This window comes from Syzygium oleosum, unplaced genomic scaffold, assembly GCF_021117445.2.
Source record: "Syzygium oleosum isolate NSW1041296 unplaced genomic scaffold, Sole_v2.1 Sole_v2.18, whole genome shotgun sequence".
Lineage (NCBI taxonomy): Eukaryota > Viridiplantae > Streptophyta > Magnoliopsida > Myrtales > Myrtaceae > Syzygium > Syzygium oleosum.
This window is the reverse complement of record NW_026607502.1, coordinates 6,417,825-6,436,753: the sequence shown is the minus strand read 5'-3', so window position 1 is coordinate 6,436,753 and position 18,929 is coordinate 6,417,825. Positions and strand designations below refer to the sequence as shown.

Genomic DNA, 18,929 nt, shown 5'->3' with positions numbered 1-18,929 from the left:
TGCCGGTCGCCGCCGCTTCCACCACCGCCACCCGGCTCCTCTGCCACCGGCCTCCGCCGTATTAGCCGCCTTGGCCGCCCGCACCGCCATCGCCCCGACCGTCCTCGCCCGAGCCGACCACGAGCGTGGCCTTCCGCCCAGACCAGCAGCCGCTCGTCGTCGCCGTCGCCCGCCGTAGCTCGCCGGCCAGCCAGCCGGCTAGCTAGCTCGTCGGCCGAGCGTGCCCCGCCGTGGCCGGACAGCCAACCAGCTCGCCCAAGCCGGTCCCATCGTTGCCCGGGCCGTGGCCGAGCTTGCCTAGCTGCTGCCCGGCCAGCCCGAGCGTGCCCAGACCGTGGCCGGACTACCTCGAGCCGTGGTCAAGCTCCGGTCGTCACTGTTCATCCGCCCGTTACTGTTCATCCAGCGTACTGTTCATCCTGCCCGTTTACTGTTCATCCGCCTGTTTTGAGCCCGTGCGGGTTTTTCCCGGGCCATATTGAAGTAAGTGACTTTCTAAACCCTATTTAGTACTTTGGGTATTTTATGACTTGTCTCGGGTTTAGAACGGTTAGAGCGTGATTTAATTTAATTATATTATGATATAATTGTGCTAATTGGATTGGATAAAATAATGTGCATGATTTGGGTGATCGTACGTGGCCGACTTGAACGTCGGGTTTGTGGATTGATGTGGTGAATTGTGAATTGGATTGAGTTGTGAATATGGATGGTTTAATGCAATTGGCGTGAAATTGATTGAATTGAATGGCGTGTGCATGCCTGTCGATTATAAGCCCGAATTGATCGGAGGGCTACGGACTTGGGACGTGTTGACGGCGGTCCGTGTGAAGGCATGAATGGCCGGTGTGCCAAATGGATGCGGGCTTGAGACGTGTTGATGGTGGCCCGTTAAAGGTGCGTTGGACCGGAACGTGTTTACGTCGGTCATTAGAATTGAGCCCGGATTAATCGGAGGGCTACGGACTTGGGACGTGTTGACGGCGGTCCGTGTGAAAGCATGAATGGCCGGTGTGCCAAATGGGCTTGAGGCGCAGTGGCGCGGGCAATGAGAATAGACTTGAGGCGCAGTGGCGCGGGTTGTGAGAAAGATGTTCGGCCATGCATGCGATTTGAGTGTGATTGAATTGACTGGTTGAGCATGTAATTGAATTGGCTGGTTGGATGTGTGGTTGAGTTAATTGGATTGATTGAGTGCGAGTGTGGTTGGTGTTTGAGCGATTGGGATGTGTTATTAAATTACTATTATTGCATTATCACGTTGTAACTAACGTGCAGAGTTGGCATGGGCTTGATGACGAGGTAAGTACAACAATGCGAATTTTATATGTTATGGGGTAGATTGCGTGTACGACTTGTCTGGGTACGCATTGGCCTATGTGGGGTATAGGGGGTTGCTTATTGAGACTCGTTCTCACGGTTATTATATAACCATTTTCAGATCTGCGACCGTGATTGATTGGAGACGCCACCAGGGTATCTCGGGGATGGAGGACGGGTCAAGTTACCTCATATTTTGTTAGCGAAGTAGGATATCCCACCACTGTTCCTTTTGATGTTGTGTATTTGGAATTATTGTTTCGTGTTATTGCTACCCCTTGTCATTATTAATTGTCTGGGTTGTTTCTATTTGTTTCCGCACGTGCCTAATCTCTGATGTTTGGGTTGGGTCGGCGACGTGCCTGGGACGTCGCATTCAATGATCGACCATCGAGGGATGATTGCGCGCTCGTAGGGTGCGGGGCGTGACACTGGGGGGGGGGTACGCGGAGGAGGAAAGAGCGCTGTTACTATGGCTTTAAATGTCCGCTTGGCTTGGCTGGACATGGCTTTTGTAGTTCATTTCAATATGTAGAATCTCATATTGGCTTAGACTTCTCCGAAGAGTAGCTCTCTTTTGACTACTACGTTAGCCAAGTGAATCCTTTGAAATGTTGTTATAGTATGTATTAAAATGGCTGAGTTTTGTATGTATATTGGTTTTACATCTTTGTCATTTTCTAGCAGCCATTAAGTAATTTTGGTTAGTATTTTTTCTTGGTACTAGGGGTGTTCTACGAAAAACTTGTTTAATCAGCAACTATACTTTTTCGCCTGAATTCATGTCAGCATATATGTATTGGTACAAATTATTAATGTAAGAATTATTAGTCTGCACACATAGTTGATAATAAAGTTATTCCACGTTAGCATTCTCTGCTAAATTATTTTTTGGAATATAACTTAGGAAATATCAGTGTTTTTCTGCAGACAAAGTTCTGAACAATTAACATCAACTCCAGTACCGGGCATCGAAAATGAAAACCAAGAGGGCATACGTTAGAGAGGATTGATGTTTTAGAGAGAGAGCTTTGTGATTTTAGAATTGCCAAGATTCTTGTTATCAACCTTTGATGATTTTTGTTTGACGAGGAAGAAAAATTAACGAGTTAGGTTATTTCTAAACAACAGTTCCTTGTTCTAGGAAAGATGGAAGTCCGGGCGATGAATGCAAAACCGGTTCCATTTTCCAGAGTTTGTGCTGCTTATCTTTCATCACTTTTTACAGAGTTTCCTAATTTGGTTGTCAATGTAAATATTAGTGTTAAAGACAGAGATTCTAATCCAATGGCGTTGAATCGAGAGCTGCTAATACATTTTTCTAAAAAATATAAGGAACAAAAAAGTGTCCTACTTTTTAGTGTATACTTTTCATCATAATGCATTTTTTTGCTGATGCATCCTCTGTTCCACTTATTTGTGATGAATGGATAGCTGATGCAATGTGTGAATTCTTCCTGCAAAAAATTTGATGGTTTTCACTGCCACAAAAAAATGTACAGAAAGTGTCTGCACGGGAGCAACCGTGCTGTGTGATTGCATCTCGGTTCATTTAATTGATTTCTTGAGATTAGACACTGTTATCAAATAAAAAATAACGCCCTACTTATAGATGGTGCTAAGCGAGTCCTAAAAAATGTCTCCATATTGAAGGAAGTTATCATGATCATGCTTTGACCTGCAAACTTGATTAACTTGATGAGAACGAAAATGATGTCATAAGTGATCCCCAAGTAAGTTGTTATTCAGTGAACTTCAAATCCCACATACCTAATATTGCTTCAACAACCTGAAGTATAGGCGTTGCTGTACGTTTCGAGAGCATGGTGAAAGGTAATTCCTGTTGCTAAAATGAAAATAAGAAATAATTGAGCAACAGTAGTTTCAGTATTATATACTTTATGCGCACCATTCTGTCCCATAATAGTAAACGCACTCTAGTTTGTCATCAAGACAAATTCAAGTGGCAGTGCATGCTCTGGAACTACTCTAGAAAGTAAATTGGAATGAAGTTCTACTGATCTGAATTGGCTTCTATATGTCTTGAAATTCAGAGACGGTGTCCTTTTCATTATGTATCCTCCGAATGCAGTTACAGAAGAGTAAAAACCTGTCCTAACTGCGAGTCTTTTCATTATGCCTGATTCTTTTCTTTAATTCTCAAATATTTTGCAAGGTTTTGGATGCATTTTGATAGAAGTAGAACTTTATTTTGGTCATTGGAATTAGGAATTCTCAAGAGAAAGATGATGATGCCGTTGGAATTTCTGAGGAGTTAAAAACTATTCTCTCGTGTTCCTGGCCAGTCAATTAGCTGAAATTGCAATGATGTCTTGATTTCTCATTGTCCTGTGCCTTTTGGTGTGGGTAACTTTGGAGTTAGAGAAACTTGAGCCGCTCGGCTTGGCTTGTATGGCCTTGGCCAGTAAAAAACAAAATCCAAGAATGATTTGCCAAGATTTGACCGAAGGGATGTCTTTTTCTTTGACCAATTCGTTAGCAAAGTGAATGCTTACAAATGTTCGTTATGGGGAAACTGATGGTCTTTTGTATTAACATCTAGGACTCTATGCTGACTCTCTGTCTATATTTGTTGCATTTTACTTCCATTGTAAAGCACCTTCGGACACTATTCCTCTTGTTCGAAGAACAACACCTTGTAAACATCAGCAAAAAACGCTACGAGAGTATTTTGATGGACCTCTTATAGTGTTATCTTTAGTTGTCTATTTCCTATTGAAAATCACTGACATAATAGTTGTAACTGTGATGATCAGGGAAAAAATGCCGTAAAATGTTGCGACATAATTTAAGTGGTGCATGCTGCCCATTATTGAGAAACTGAAAAAATAAGACACTAAAGTTTCCGAGTCATAATTTGTGAGCATTCAAGTAAAAACAGAGGAAAGAAGTATTGGACCGGCTAATATGTCTACAACGGATATTAAAACTCGGCCGAATTTACAGGAAGAAGCTCGCCAAGAAACTTGTGCTATTCATCCTCTAGAGATTTTGTTCATTGAGGAGTAAGGACTAGAAATAAGAAAGGACCAAATGAATAGCTTCCCTGTTTCTATCCTTTTATAATTCTTCCTCTACAACACCTCCAGTGTCTACCTATCTTCTACTTGACACTACTAATCCATTGTCATGAGCTTTCCTTGCTACCGACAGAAGAACTACTGCAAACACAAGATTGAGAAGTGAACTTGGCAGCTTTTGCGAACACAGAGCTATTAGTCGGTAACTCCTTCCAGGGGAATGATATGTTGCTATGATGGGAGCAATTGGTGGAATGGCTTCCTTTCAACTTGTGCATCGCACATGCGCAATTACGATGGTATGGCCTCCTCTCGATCTCCACATCATTTATCGACAAGCATCCGTCAAAGACGCCGCGAAGCATCAACTCAGCTGCTACGGTGGCCATTCTCTTCTCTTGTAGTGATTCTTGTAGATGTTTTTTTTTTTTTTGGTTTTTTTGGTGTGTTCGAGATTTGCTGTGAATCATTTGCAATCTTTTGGAAGCATGGGACTGGTGTATGGTAGCGGGTTGTAGGAGTTCTCTAGAGGCGACCTTGGTATTGGTTGATTTCAAGACCTTGGTATTGGTTGGTTCCTAGCTGTCGGGGAGAGAGAGAGAGAGGGGTGAGAAGTGGCTCGGCTCGGCTGGCTTAAAGTACTAGAAGTCAATTTTAAGAAGCAATTAGCAGCCCGCATTGATTTCTCCAGTAAGATGTCTCTTTCTAATTCGTTGGCGTAGTCAATACTTACAAATTTCTGTTATCGTGAGGCTGTTATTTATATCCAGGAATCTATGTTGACCTTGTCTTTTCCAGAAATTTTTGGTCCACTTACTCCTGTTTCGCCTTGCAAGGCGCAGTTTCTTGTTCTAGTTGCTGCATGCAAGATATAGTCCGAATCGCCTATATTGGTGAGGAACTTAGGTTAAATAAAACTTTTTGTCATCTTATTTAGTTTCGTATTAGAGATTTTTTTATTAAGTTTCCAAGAACTAAGATGGTCATTGGTCACAGATGTCTACTAACCCGAGAATTCACTGAATCACCTATTTTGTCCTTGTCTGGATAGTATATGTTTTTCCATATAGCTGACGTCTTGGAACATTTCTGCCTGTTTTAAATCATGATAAGAACAGTCAAGTGCACCGTCTTTGCCACGCCCCGAACCCTCGAGTACGCGAACATCCTTCTTCGGTCGTTAAATTGTGACGTCCTAGGATGCGTCGCCGACCCATTCATTTTATCTTTCAATTAAACGCAAGCGGAAGCAATCATAATCCACCCAATCACAACAACAGGGATGGTCAGGAAAACACACCTCAATATATACAACATCATCAGTAATACATCGAGTTAACATATTACAAGTCCGCTATGCGGACCTTTCCAATTATAACCACAAAAGGTAGGGGGTTAACTTATCTCCTCTACCTACGAGGTGACCTCAAAAGAAGTATGACCCCTTGAACGGGTACCTGGTCACCTCCTGGTCCTAGTCAACAAGGACTCCAAAATCGCACGTGGTGATTTTCCATCACCCAAGGCCTGAAAAGGGTTAACAACAACAAATGAGATATAAACCTCAACAAGTTAACGACCTAACTCTCGTTTAGGAAGTCAACTCGTCTCGGATGCACCTAAAACACGTAGTGATATAATGATGGCAAATCAATTGCAAAGCAATCCCTTGCTTTGCCTTAATTATACACAGTGGCAGGCAACTCGGCACAGCATACACAAACACGCCATCACATAATCGCAAGCATCCTTACCTTGCCTTGGCACACGCCCTACACGTTATAAACCATCATATGCCATAATTATGCAATAAGCATATAACATAATCAGAACACATAGCAACTTTCCCATGCACAATGCACCCATGCATGTTCTGATTATTACGACCATTCAGGGCCACGGCACAACCCAACGGGTTGGCGGTCTTCCGGCATGACCAGGCATCTATGACGATCGCTCAGGGCACGCCCATCCTCGAACGGGGGTCTTCCGGCTTAGCCGCGCATTTATCACGGCCACTTAGGGCACACCCGAAATCCATCGGGGTCTCATCACGGCCATTCAAGGCACGCTCGCAATCAGGCGGGGGTTTTCATCCCTGCCATTCAAGGCACGCCTGCACTCATACGAGGGTAATGGGCTAAAAACTAAAAAATACTTAGTTTGAGGATGGAAATTGAGAGAGAGAATAGAATACTTGTCATTGGATGCAGCTTCCCCTTGTTAATCCAAGTTCCCTTTGCTAGCAGTGGAATGCCAAAACAAGCGAAGCTCTGGCTCGTGCATCCTAGGAACTCAATATTTAGCTTAAACTTTTAGTAGCTATGCTTATAAAATAAAATAATGCCAGGATTAGGGACCGTCGGGACTAATTTTAGGAATGTCAAAGTAAATATTCAATCAAGCGACTATAGAGAATAACAGATAAACAAAAAGTTTAATGCATGGTTTCCGGTTGATCTACCATTAGGCTCTTTTCCATCTCAGGTTGTTTGGACAAGGTTGTGATCAAGTTTCAAGAAAATAGTTGTTGTCTAGTTTCCCCAGTGCTAATCACCGTTGCTCACCTTGTTGAGAAATAAAATGTTGGTTATGAGACTGAGACTCAACTGCGTGGGAAGGGCTACTAACTTGATATTTTCAATTGGTAAGTTCAACTTCCGATGTCCCATGTGAAAGAGAACAAGATAGAAGAATGTGTATATATAAAAGTCTTCAATTTACAATAGTAAGATGAAGAAGAAGCTGGTGCTATCAATCCTCTGAGGTTTCGTTGCCTTGAGGAGCACTTTAAGGGTCAAAACAAGAATGTACAGATCCTCTGTTTCTGACCTTCCTGTTCTATTCCAGTGGAATAACGCCTCCAAATTATGCCTACCATCTGCTGAACAAAGCTAATTCACTGTTGTGTGCTGTCCTTGCTACTGATGGAAGAACCGTTGAAAAGGGAAGAATTAGAAGAGAACTTGGAAGCTGCCATGGACAAAGAGCAATTACTGGATAACTCTCTCTTGGGGAATGACATGCAGTTATGATGAGAGCAAGCGGTTGGCCAATCGCCTTTCAATTGGTGAAGTGCACACCCGCAATTGTGATGGTACGACCTACGCTCGATCTCCACATCATTCACTGACAAGCTTCCATCTAGGACAGACCGAAGCATCATCTCAGCTGCTATGGTGGCCATTCTCCTCTTTCTTCCTTCTAAAGTTCAACTGTGCTCGCTCTTATGTGTAGGTAATTTGATCTCAAGGATATTTTGTGTGTCCAATTTCTGTTGTGAATCAGTTGAGTGCCCCAGGCACATTTAAATAGGAGTAGGAAGAGATGGATGATAACAAATTGTGGGAGTTCTCTAGAAAAGAGACCTCGGTTTTTGGCAGAATTCAAGAAATGTCATTAATTTTGCCTCGAGTGTTCTTGTCTGGTTAGTTAACTAATAACGGAATATTCAAGGGTTTTCTTGATTCCTTAATATATATATATATATATATATATATATATATAGAGAGAGAGAGAGAGAGAGAGAGAGAGAGCTTTAAATGTCAGCTTGGCTTGGCTGGACATGGCTTTTGTAGTTTATTTCAATATGTAGAATCTAATATTGACTTTAGACTTCTCCGAAGAGTAGCTCTCTTTTGACTACTTCATTAGCCAAGTGAATCCTTTGAAATGTTGTTAAGGTATGTATTAAAATGGCTGAGTTTTGTATGAATATTGGTTTTACATCTTTGTCATTTTCTAGTAGCCATTCAGTTATTTTGGTTAGTATTTTTCCTTGGAACTAGAGGTATTCTATGAAAAACTTGTTTAACTAGCACCTATACTTATTCACCCGAATTCATGTCAGCATATATGTTTTGGTACACATTATTAATGTAGGAATTATTAATATTATTAATCTTAACGCATAGTTGATAATAAAGTCATTCCACATTAGCATTCTCTGCTAAATAATTTTTCGGAATATAACTTAGGAAATCAGTGTTTTTCTGCAGACAAACTCCAGAATAATTAACATCAGCTCCAGTACGGGGCATCAAAAACGAAAACCAAAAGGGCATACCCATCAGATTTCATCTTGTATTTGCTTCTTTTTATCTAAAATAATGGGCTTCGATCATTAGAATTGTTCATCCATGCCGGCGCTAGGCTGGGGGAGGGTAAAATCTCCCAAGTCCATAATTGTTTTTACCGACAAATAAAAAATATCAAGGCTGTACATCCATGAGGTTAACCCTTTCTAGAAGAAGTATTTATGTGGAATATAATGGTTTAAGAAAGAAGATGATATTATTTTTAACTTGTTCTCGGTTCATCTAAGGAAATAACTGAGCTACAATGCTGTTCTTTTGTAAGACATATAGACGAGTTAGACCAACCAAAAAATTTAGTAGTTCCACCGACTTGAAGTATAAAAGAGCATAGAACTGAGCATATCTTTGTAGTTATATTCTTTTTGTTTCATTTTAGTCTTAAATTTGAAGAAAACAGGAGGAGCAACGAAGATGCTTCCACGTAATATCTACAGTACACACTGTTTTACAAAGTTTGAATTGATGTTACTTATTCTCTAAGGGGCTATTTGTCCTTGAAGAGCCATCAAGGCTATGAAAGGAAAAAGAAAAAACGAATGGAAAGAAAAAAGTGCCTCTTCATTCCTAACCTTTCCTCTTCTATGTTTATGTACACATCATTGTTCTGCTAAAGCTGCTTCACAGGTGTCTCTGTTGCTAACTGAAAAGCTGTTAACTAACGGGGAAGACTGAGAGGAGCAATTGGAAACTGTCACTGATAGACAATGATCCTTCCAGGAATCTTTTCTGGGGTATGAAACATTTCTATGTCTGTCACAAGCACCTGGACAAGTGCCTTTTAACTTGTGCACTGCACAGCTGCAATTGCGGTGGTATGGCTGACGCTCAATCTCCATGGCATTCAGTGATAAGCTTTTTTCAAGCACACAACCAAGCATCATCTCAGCAGCTAAGGTGGCCATTATCTTCTCGATCCTCCTTTCTTCTTAGTTTATTGTGCGTCATCTTTGACTAAAGGTGTAGTATCTTTGAAGTTTTGAAAGTCTTGTATACTCTGGGAACATTTATGTAGAGCAGGAAATCACATATGTTAGAGAGGATTGACGTTCTCGAGAAAGGGCTTTGTGATTTCAGAATCGCCAAGATTCTTGTTATGCGGTATTCATGTTAAGTTAGTTAACAAGTATGCAATTTCCTAGGGATGCTGTGATTCCTTAGAGAGAGAGAGAGAGAGACCACCAAGAGAGAGACAGAGAGCGAGAGCGAGAGAGAGAGGACTTCTTGGCTTGGCTTGGCTTGTATTTGGGCTTTGAAATTTCCATTAGCTGTTAAGGTCATAGACAGCATAGATTTTTCCGAAGTGGGTATTCTAATTCGTTAATGTTGGATCTTAAAAAATGTTTGTTTATGTTTGAAGGACAATGTTTGGAATTACTCAAGGATCTAGCCTTTGATGTTTTCGTTTGACGAGGAAGAAAAATTAACAAGTTCGGTTATTTCTAAACAACAGTTCCTTGTTCTAGGAAAGATGGAAGTTTGGGCGATGGATGCTAAACCCCTTCCATTTTCCAGAGTTTGTGCTACTTGTCTTCCATCACTTTTTTTTACAGAGTTTCCTAATTTGGTTTTCAATGTGAATATAAGTGTTAAAGATTCTAATCAAATGGTGTTGAGCGGAGAGCTGCTAATACATTTTCCTCAAAGATGTAAGGGAAAAAAAAGTGTCCTCTACTGTGTAGTGTATATTACTTTTCACCGTAATGGAATTTTTTGCTCATGCATCTTCTGTTCTACTTGGTTTTGATGAATGGCTAGCTGATGCAATGTGTGAATTCTTCCTGCAAAATTTGATGGCTTTCACTGCCACACAAATTTTCACAGAAATTGTCTGCATGGAAGCAACTGTGCTGTGTGATTGCATCTCCGTTCATGTAATTGATTTCTTGAGATTACACACTGTTATTAATTAAAAAAGAACGCCTGGCTCATAGATGTGATGCTAAGCAAGTCCTAAAAAATGTTTCCCTATTGAAGGAAGTTATCATGATCATGCTTTGACCAGCAAACTTGATTAACTTGACAGGAATGAAAATGACGTCATAAATGATCCTAAAGTAAGTTGTCATTCTGTGAGCGTCAAACCCCACATACCTAATATTTGCTTCAACAACCTGAAGTATTGGCGTTGCTGTATGTTACAAGAGCATGGTGAAAGGTAATTCTTGTTGCTAAAATGAAAATAAGAAATTATTGGCAATAATTTGTATTAAAGCATGGGATCCTATGTGTATGATATATTTGAGCAACAGTAGTTCCACTATTATATACTTTATATGCACCATTCTGTCCCATAATAGTAAACGCACTCTAGTTTGTCATCATGACAAATTCAAGTGGCAATGCATGCCCTGGAACTACTTTAGAAAGTAGATTGGAATGAAGACTGATTGAATTGGCTTCTATGTCTTGAAATTCAGAGAGAGTGTCCTTTTCATTATGTATCCTCCGAATGCAGTCAGAGAAGAGTAAAAACTTGTCCTAACTGCGAATCTTTTCATTATGCCCAATTTGTTTCCTTGAATTCTCAAATATTTTGCATGGTTTTGGATTCATTCTGATTGACGTAGTATTGATTTTGGTCGTTAGGATTAGGAGTTCTCGAGAGAAAGAAAATGATACTTGTGGAATTTCTGAGGAGTTAGAAATTATTCTGTCTTGTGTTCTTGGCCAGTCAATCAGTTGAAATTGCAATGATGTGTTGATTCCTAATTGTCCTTTGCCTTTTGGTGGGGGTAAGTTCGGAGTTTGAGAAGCTTGAGCAGCTTCGCTTGGCTCCCCATGAGCTGACATTGGAGGGTGAGACTGGCTCCGAATAAACTGAAACACTTTTGAGGGTGGAATCTTTTCTGGGCTTGGCTTGTATGGCCTTGGCCGGTACAAACAAAATCCAAGAATTATTTGCTACAAGAAAGATCTGTCCAAAGGGATGTCTTTTTGTTTGACCAATTTGTTAGAGAAGCGAATGCTTACAAATGTTCGCTATGGTCAAATTGACGGTCTTTTGTGTGAATATCTAGGACTCTATGCTGACTCTCTCTGTATTTGTTACGTTTAACTTCCTTTGCAGACCACCTTTGGATACTTATTCTCTTCTTCTGAGAACAATACCTTGTAAATATCAGCAAAATCGCCACCAGAGTATTCTCTTGTTGATCCGCGTGTCAAGAAATGATTTTCCTCAGCAACTTTTCGTGTCCTTTATCAGAGAGGATGAAATTTGGTTAGAATAAAAAATCTTGCTTCTTCAATTATATATTGTTTATCTTGGAACCAATTTTCTTAGCTTTTAAATCCTTCTGTATTGTGGTTGTTTTCTTAATGACTTCTCTATTTTGATGCAAAACTAAGAGACTAAATGGTCATCCATCTCTCCATGGGAGAAACACATGGCAAGTCCTATAAGTGGAACACACCTGAATTATACACTTCTTTAACAACAAAAAGAGGATAATTTTCTCCATTTCTGATAAAATATACTTGGAACAGTGGTACTAACCATTGGGAATTTCTATCTAGGGAACTAATTGACTGATTATATCTCATGTCAAGAGAAATCTTGGCTGAACTGAAGCGCGCTAAAGTAGTTAGATGCACAAAAAAATGCACTGTGTAGAGTCTCTCGTTGTCGAAGTTTTTCTCTCTCAACTATGTAGAGTCTCCTCTACCTCCATGGTAGTTCCTTTCGCATAAACCCTATCTTTTCCCAGTTGTTCCCCTCTTCCCATCTTACAGTTTGCTTTGGACTTTTCTCAGCCCACAGAAGATGAAGCAAGCACGATTTTCAACATTTCCATCCAGATACTGGGCGGAGTAACCAAGAACACCTTGCTCGAAACTCTCTCAACTATGTAGAGTCTTCTCTACCTCCATGCCCACAGAAGATGAAGCAAGCACGATTTTCAACATTTCCATCCCAAATAGATCACCACTTCCACAAAAACTGTCCATTATCCATTGCAATCTCGACCTTTTCCCCAGAATATTTTAGTCTAGAATTACTCACCACCTAGAGTTTCGTTTTCTGTTTGCAATTTGGCATTAATCCCTAAATTTGCAGTCACCTTTTCATAAACCCTACCCATGAAATCTGATTTCCCTTCAATGCTCCATCGGGTCCAGAGGCCTCTTTCCCACTCTCGTTAATCTGATTTTTATATGCAGCAATACGCAATTTCTTCCCCTAGGGTTCCTGTTACTAAAGCATCTCTCTTCTAGTCACCATGGAAGAAACTGAGGAAGGAAATGCTCGCTTGGCCTCGCTCTGCAAAAGGTTAGGTAGACTATGGTCAGAAGAGACGATTGAAGAATGGGAGGATGCAGTGCCGAAGGAAAAACTTGAGGAATGCCAACTAATTTTAGTGGGTAAGTTCATGTCCAACCGTTCCATCAATTTTCAAGCCTTTCAGAATACGATGAAAAGGGCTTGGAAAGTTGAAAATGTTGATATCACACAACGTGAGTCTGGCTTGTATGTGTTTAAATTTAGAAAGGAAGAGGAGAAAAATAAGGTTTTGGAGAATAGCCCTTGGCTCTTTTCAAATCATCTGGTGATTCTGAAACCTTGGATTCCCAATACCCCCCTTCAATGTTATGATTTCACAACCTGTGCGTTTTGGGTCCATGTGTATGGTTTGCCCTTGGAAAGGGATACTGAGAAGGCTATTTGTAGAGCTGTCCAAGAGTTGGGAAAAGTTACAGAAGCTAGAGTGGAAACTAAAGATGGTGTCTCACTAAAAGCAGGGAAAGCAAGAGTAGAAATTAACCTACAGGAACCACTCAAATCTGGCAAGCTGATCAAGTTGGAAGGGAAGTACATGTGGTTGGATTTTCGGTATGAACGACTATCACATTTCTGTTACTCATGTGGGAAATTGGGACACTATGCAATGTACTGCAAAGAGATCCCTTTTGATGAAGAGAAACTGGAAAGAAAAGAGGAGATGTGCTTTGGTCAATGGCTGCGAGCTGAAGTTCGGGAACATAGCCCGTTTTGGAAGGCCTTTTATGGGAAACAAGAGAAAGTTGATGACGAGGATGAACTTATCCCCGAGACACCAGAGATCTCAACTTAGTTGGTTCCTTTTGAGCCAACTTGCAATAACAAAGACAAAGAAATTGTGGAGGTGACGGAAGCAGAGATGGTGGATGTTGCATCAAGTGTCCTGTGTAACCGTCACCAAGATAGAGAGACGACAGGATACGGGGGTACTATACCCACGTCACCAGTATTGGTCCAGAACCAGAGAAGCCAGGAAAAGAAAGAGGGTTCGGCAAAGGTTAAAAAACTGAAGCTTACAGGTATGCATTCAATGGCATCATCTAGCAAAAAGATTAAACGCTATAATCCCTATGGACTGAGAGGAAGTTTGCAGGGAGGAATTGATGAGACTCAAATGATAGACACCCCGATTTTTGAGGTGGAGGGGCCAGGAAGATGGGCTTTGGTGGCTAGCCCTAATAAGCCACCAAGTGACAAATGACGCTCATAAGTTGGAACTGTCAGGGTCTGGGCAATCCCCTGACAGTCCAAGCACTAAGAGCCCTTGTGGTTCAAGAAAAGCCCAACGTAGTGTTCTTAATGGAAACAAAGAACCAGGAGATGGTGATTCAAAGAATTAAGAAGAGGTTGAAGTTCCCCTATGGTTGTGTAGTGGATCCCATAGGCTTAGCAGGGGGGTTAGCGGTGTTATGGAATGATAGGGTATCTTTGCATATTGAACGTATGGCTGAGGAGTTTATAGATATGATTTACGAGGAGATGGATAGTGGCAAAAAGATGCGCATCACGTGCCTTCATGCGTCGACTGTGTACCAAAAAAGATTACAACTATGGGAGGAACTAAGACAGATTAGCTCCTCAAATTCCCTTCCATGGGTATGTATTGGGGATTTCAACGAAGTACTTCATTATTGGGAGAAAGTAGGTAAGAGGATAGCTGAAAATTATAGAATGAATGCTTTTCGAGAGCTTCTAAATGACTGTTCCTTAATGGACTTGGACAGTAAGGGTTGCGCATTCACTTGGGCAAACAATAGGGAAGGCGATGATTTTGTGAAGGAAAGGCTGGATAGGGTGGTTTGTACAGTGGAATGGCAATTACTGTTCCCAGAAGCTGAAGTTTTTGCACTACCTGCTATTGGATCAGACCACAGTCCAATTCTATTATCTTTGGAGGCAGATCGAGTGAAACGAAAAAAGGAATTTAAGTTTGAAGCATTTTGGCTGGAAGATGTGGAGTGCCGAGATGTGATTACTTATTCTTGGGAGTCCCCTCTTTTAAAAGAGACAGATCTTTCTAGGAAATTACATGCAGTGACTCTTGCACTTGCCAAATGGAGCAGGAAGAGGTTCTCCAATGGGCATCAAAAGATCAATTATTTGAAACAAGAACTTCAACAGCTTATAAACAGTAACAGTGACTTCTATGATAGGGAGCGAGTATGTCTTTTACAATGGGAGATTGGAAAATTGTGGCAGCAAGAGGAAATGTACTGGAGAATGAGATCCAGAATTAACTGGCTTCAATGGGGTGATAAAAATACTAAATTCTTCCATGCGACCACTATCCAACGAAGGCTAAGAAACAGAATCAAAATGCTGCAGAACTCAGATGGAGATTGGATTAGGGACCAGGACCAACTGAAGAATATGACCATAGATTATTTTGAAAATTTGTATCAATCAGTTGGGTTTCGAGACTTCCAGCCCGTGTTGGATCAGTGCCCCCAGGTGGTGTCGAAGGAAATAAATGACCAGTTAGTAGCTGAGGTTACTTTAGAGGAAGTAAAGGGAGTAGTTTTCCAGCTAGGGGTCTCAAAAGCACCCGGGCCGGATGGTCTTAATGGGCTATTTTATCAACACCATTGGGAAATTTTGAAGTGCGATATTTTCAAAGCAGTGAGAGATTTTTTTGTATCCGGGGTGATGCAACCAGACTTTAACAAAACCGTGATTTCCCTCATACCCAAAATCCCTAACCCAGAAAGACTAGAACAGTTTCGCCCTATTAGCCTGTGCAACTTTGTATACAAAATTATTGCTAAGGTGATAGCTAACCGATTGAAGACTTGGTTACCCGAACTAATTGCAATGGAGCAAAGTGCATTCGTGAGTGGGAGACAAATTCAAGACAACATCCTAGTTGTGCAAGAGGTACTCCATCAACTTAGAGTCAGAAGGCGAAAGAAGAAATTTCAGGCCATATTGAAGTTGGATATGCAAAAAGCCTATGATCGAATAGAGTGGGATTTTTTGGAGGCCTGCCTAATCAAAATGGGATTCCACCATAAGTGGGTACAATGGGTGATGCAATGCGTATCTACTGTTTCCTTTAGTGTGAAATTTAACGGACAACCTTCTCGGTACTTTCAACCGTCAAGGGGTATTAGACAAGGAGACCCGCTATCCCCTTATCTCTTCATCTTGGTGGCAAATGTTCTATCTACGCTTATCAAGAAAGCCGTGGAGATTGGCAACATCAAAGGCATCAAACTAAACAGGTGGTGTCCCACTCTTTCCCACTTATTCTATGCAGATGATTCTATCTTCTTTTTAGACGGGAAGTTACAGGAATGCCAGAATCTGGCTAACGTTCTAAACCAGTATTGTCTAGCTTCAGGACAAACGATTAATCTCAACAAGTCTGGAATATTTTTCAGTAGAGATTGCCCTCAAAGCCTAAAAGTAAATCTAGCTAGAGAGCTGAGAGTTCCTGTGATTGATAAAACAGGTAAATATTTAGGAATTCCATCGGATTGGGGATGTTCTAAAAAAGAAATGTTCGCATGGATCTTGGGGAGAGTGAATACTAAACTGGAAGGATGGAAGGAGAATTTAATGTCCAAAGCAGGAAAAGAAATTCTTATTAAAACTGTGGTTCAGGCTCTTCCACAGCATGCAATGTCTATTTTTAAAGTCCCAGTGTCCATTTGTAAGACAATTGAGCAGAGAATTGTTGCCTTTTGGTGGAAGAACACTGTAGCTAAACCAGGCATGCATTGGAAAAGATGGGAAATTCTCAAAATTAGGAAAGACATGGGAGGGTTAGGCTTCAGAGACTTAATTGTCTTCAACAAAGCAATGCTGGGTAAACAGGCCTGGAGACTCTCTCAGAACTCGTCATCTCTTTGGAGCCAGATACTAAAAGGAATCTACTTTCCACATAGAGACTTTTGGCATGCGGAAAAAGGCACACGTTCTTCGTGGGGGTGGCAAAGCTTACTAATGGGAAGAGACTCAATTGCTCATCAGGTGCAGTGGTCAGTGGGGGATGGAAAGAAAATAAGAGTTAGAGAAGACAAATGGTTGAGAAGGGGAGTAATTGGAGGACCTGCACCCAGAGGTGAACCTTCCTTGGTGGCTGATTTCATTAATTCAGAGGAGAATACATGGAATACCCAGCGTCTTAAGGATAGCTTTGATGCTCAAACAGTCAATGAAATTCTATCGATCCCAGTTAGACCTCAAATAACAACTGACCAGCTGATATGGACAGGGACTCAATCAGGCGAGTATTCAGTAAAGAATGGATACAACAGCATAAAAGCAGCCGAGCACAACAAAAGCCATGATTCAGCATCATCTTCCTATCAAGTGCCCCGTAGCCTTTGGAGAAGGATTTGGAATTTGAAAATTACTCCTAAAGTAAGAATTTTTATGTGGTCTCTATGCCAAAATGCTTTACCCACAAAGGAAAATCTCTATCGAAGAAAAATCGTACCAGATCCGTTTTGCACACTGTGCAATGAAGAAGTCCCAGAGACAATCGAACACCTTTTCCTGTTATGCCCATGGACAAACAGAGTTTGGTCACACCCACAACTTGGCATACATATTCCATCACAAGGTTTATCAAGAATCGAAGCTTGGTTAGCAGATCGGACAGCAAATCGAGACAACTCACCTGATCTGGAAGTCATAGCCTCGGTCCTTTGGCAGATATGGAAGGCGCGGAACCATTTCGTATTCAGAAAACAATGCCCAGATCCGGCTTTTACTGTGGAAACCGCTCTCGCAAGTTCGAGAATCATTAGCACTTGGGGCCTGCACAACGCGAAAACCCTCCAAAACCCAACCAGCTCATCCCAGATTTGGTGTCCACCGACGCTCGGGAATCTTAAAATAAATATTGATGGAGCCTACACACCGGGAAGGGAAGAAGGAGTAGTAGCTTGCGTGTGTCGTGATCACCAGGGAAGGCTTGTTGATGGATTCTCTTCTTTTGTCCGTGCGGCTTCCTCCCTACAAGTGGAAACACATGCTTTGTTACAAACCCTAAAATTTCTGCTCCAGCGTGAGAGAGAAAAGGAGAATCTAGTGTTGGAGTCAGATAATCTTACTTTGGTCAATGCCTTGCACACCCCCTGTCGACACCTTGGGAGGTCGAGCTCTCTTGTCCGAATGTGTTGCTTTGTTAGAGTGTTTTCCTCATATTCGGATCCAACACTTTGTAGAAGGGAGGCAAATTTTATTGCGGACTGGGCCGCTAAAGCCCACGGACGCAATTCCCTACCTTCAAATTGGGTTGTTTCGCCTCCTCAAACTCTTTTAGACCTTTTATGTACTGAAGCCCATTTTATGGGTCGTTTTGGTTCTCCTACTTAAATGAAATGCAGCTTTATTTCGACCCAAAAAAAAAAAAGTAGTTAGAAGCTTTTGGGACATTTTCTTCCACTCGAAGTTATATGAATTTTGAATTTTTATTGTACCTTCACATTGACATTATTTGGCCACCCCAAGGGGCAAGGCCTGCTCCCTTTGCAATCAGCTTGTTACCATGGATAGGGGGACACTGCCATGAAGTGACGGGAATACTCAGGTGCTCTCAGAAGCCTGGACATCCAACCTCATAAGGGAAAAACATAATGATCTCTTTATGAGTTTTCGTAAATTGAATGTATTGCGTTTTCTCGATAGTTTTTACCGACCCCTCTGTCACGCCCCGAACCCCATTGAGCTCGCGACATCCCGCTCCGGTCGAAATGATGCGACATCTCAGGAACGTCGCCGACCCAACCCAAACATCAGAGCCACATGCGAAAGCGAATATAAAAACCCCGGACAAAAAGATGACGACGACGGGGTAGAACACCATAAGAATCAAACAACAACAACTTCATACAGCACCAAATATACAAAATTCATATTACAGACATAAATACAGACGAACATCCTCCGCCACCGTTTTAACAAAAGTTCAGGGGTTTGGTTATCTTAACTTCACTATCGGATAACCCAAGTTGAACAACCCCTAAAATACCCTAGGGAAAAACCTAAGGGTCGCCCTTCTCCAATCTGCTCCTCATTCATCTGGTTCGATCCTCCGGAAATCTCTTGGGCATCGCCTGCGAATCCTCCGGGCACCATGGCGGCTCTTCGTACTTCAAAAAGAAGAGGTGGGCTCCCTGGGTTTACGGCTAGGGGTCTGAAATTGTGGATTATACAACTATGAGACGAATCTCAATAAGTGTA

At 41.5% G+C, this 18,929-nt stretch overlaps 1 long non-coding RNA gene across 1 annotated transcript; it reads right to left on the bottom strand.

The window, feature by feature from the left end:
* Positions 1-12,340: 12,340 nt before the first annotated feature.
* On the bottom strand, positions 12,341-17,806 carry LOC130140365 (uncharacterized). Its single transcript, XR_008818380.1, has 3 exons — positions 17,362-17,806; positions 17,179-17,237; positions 12,341-12,719 (listed from the first exon to the last, which is right to left on the bottom strand). It is a non-coding gene; the product is annotated as an uncharacterized LOC130140365 (long non-coding RNA).
* Positions 17,807-18,929: the final 1,123 nt, after the last annotated feature.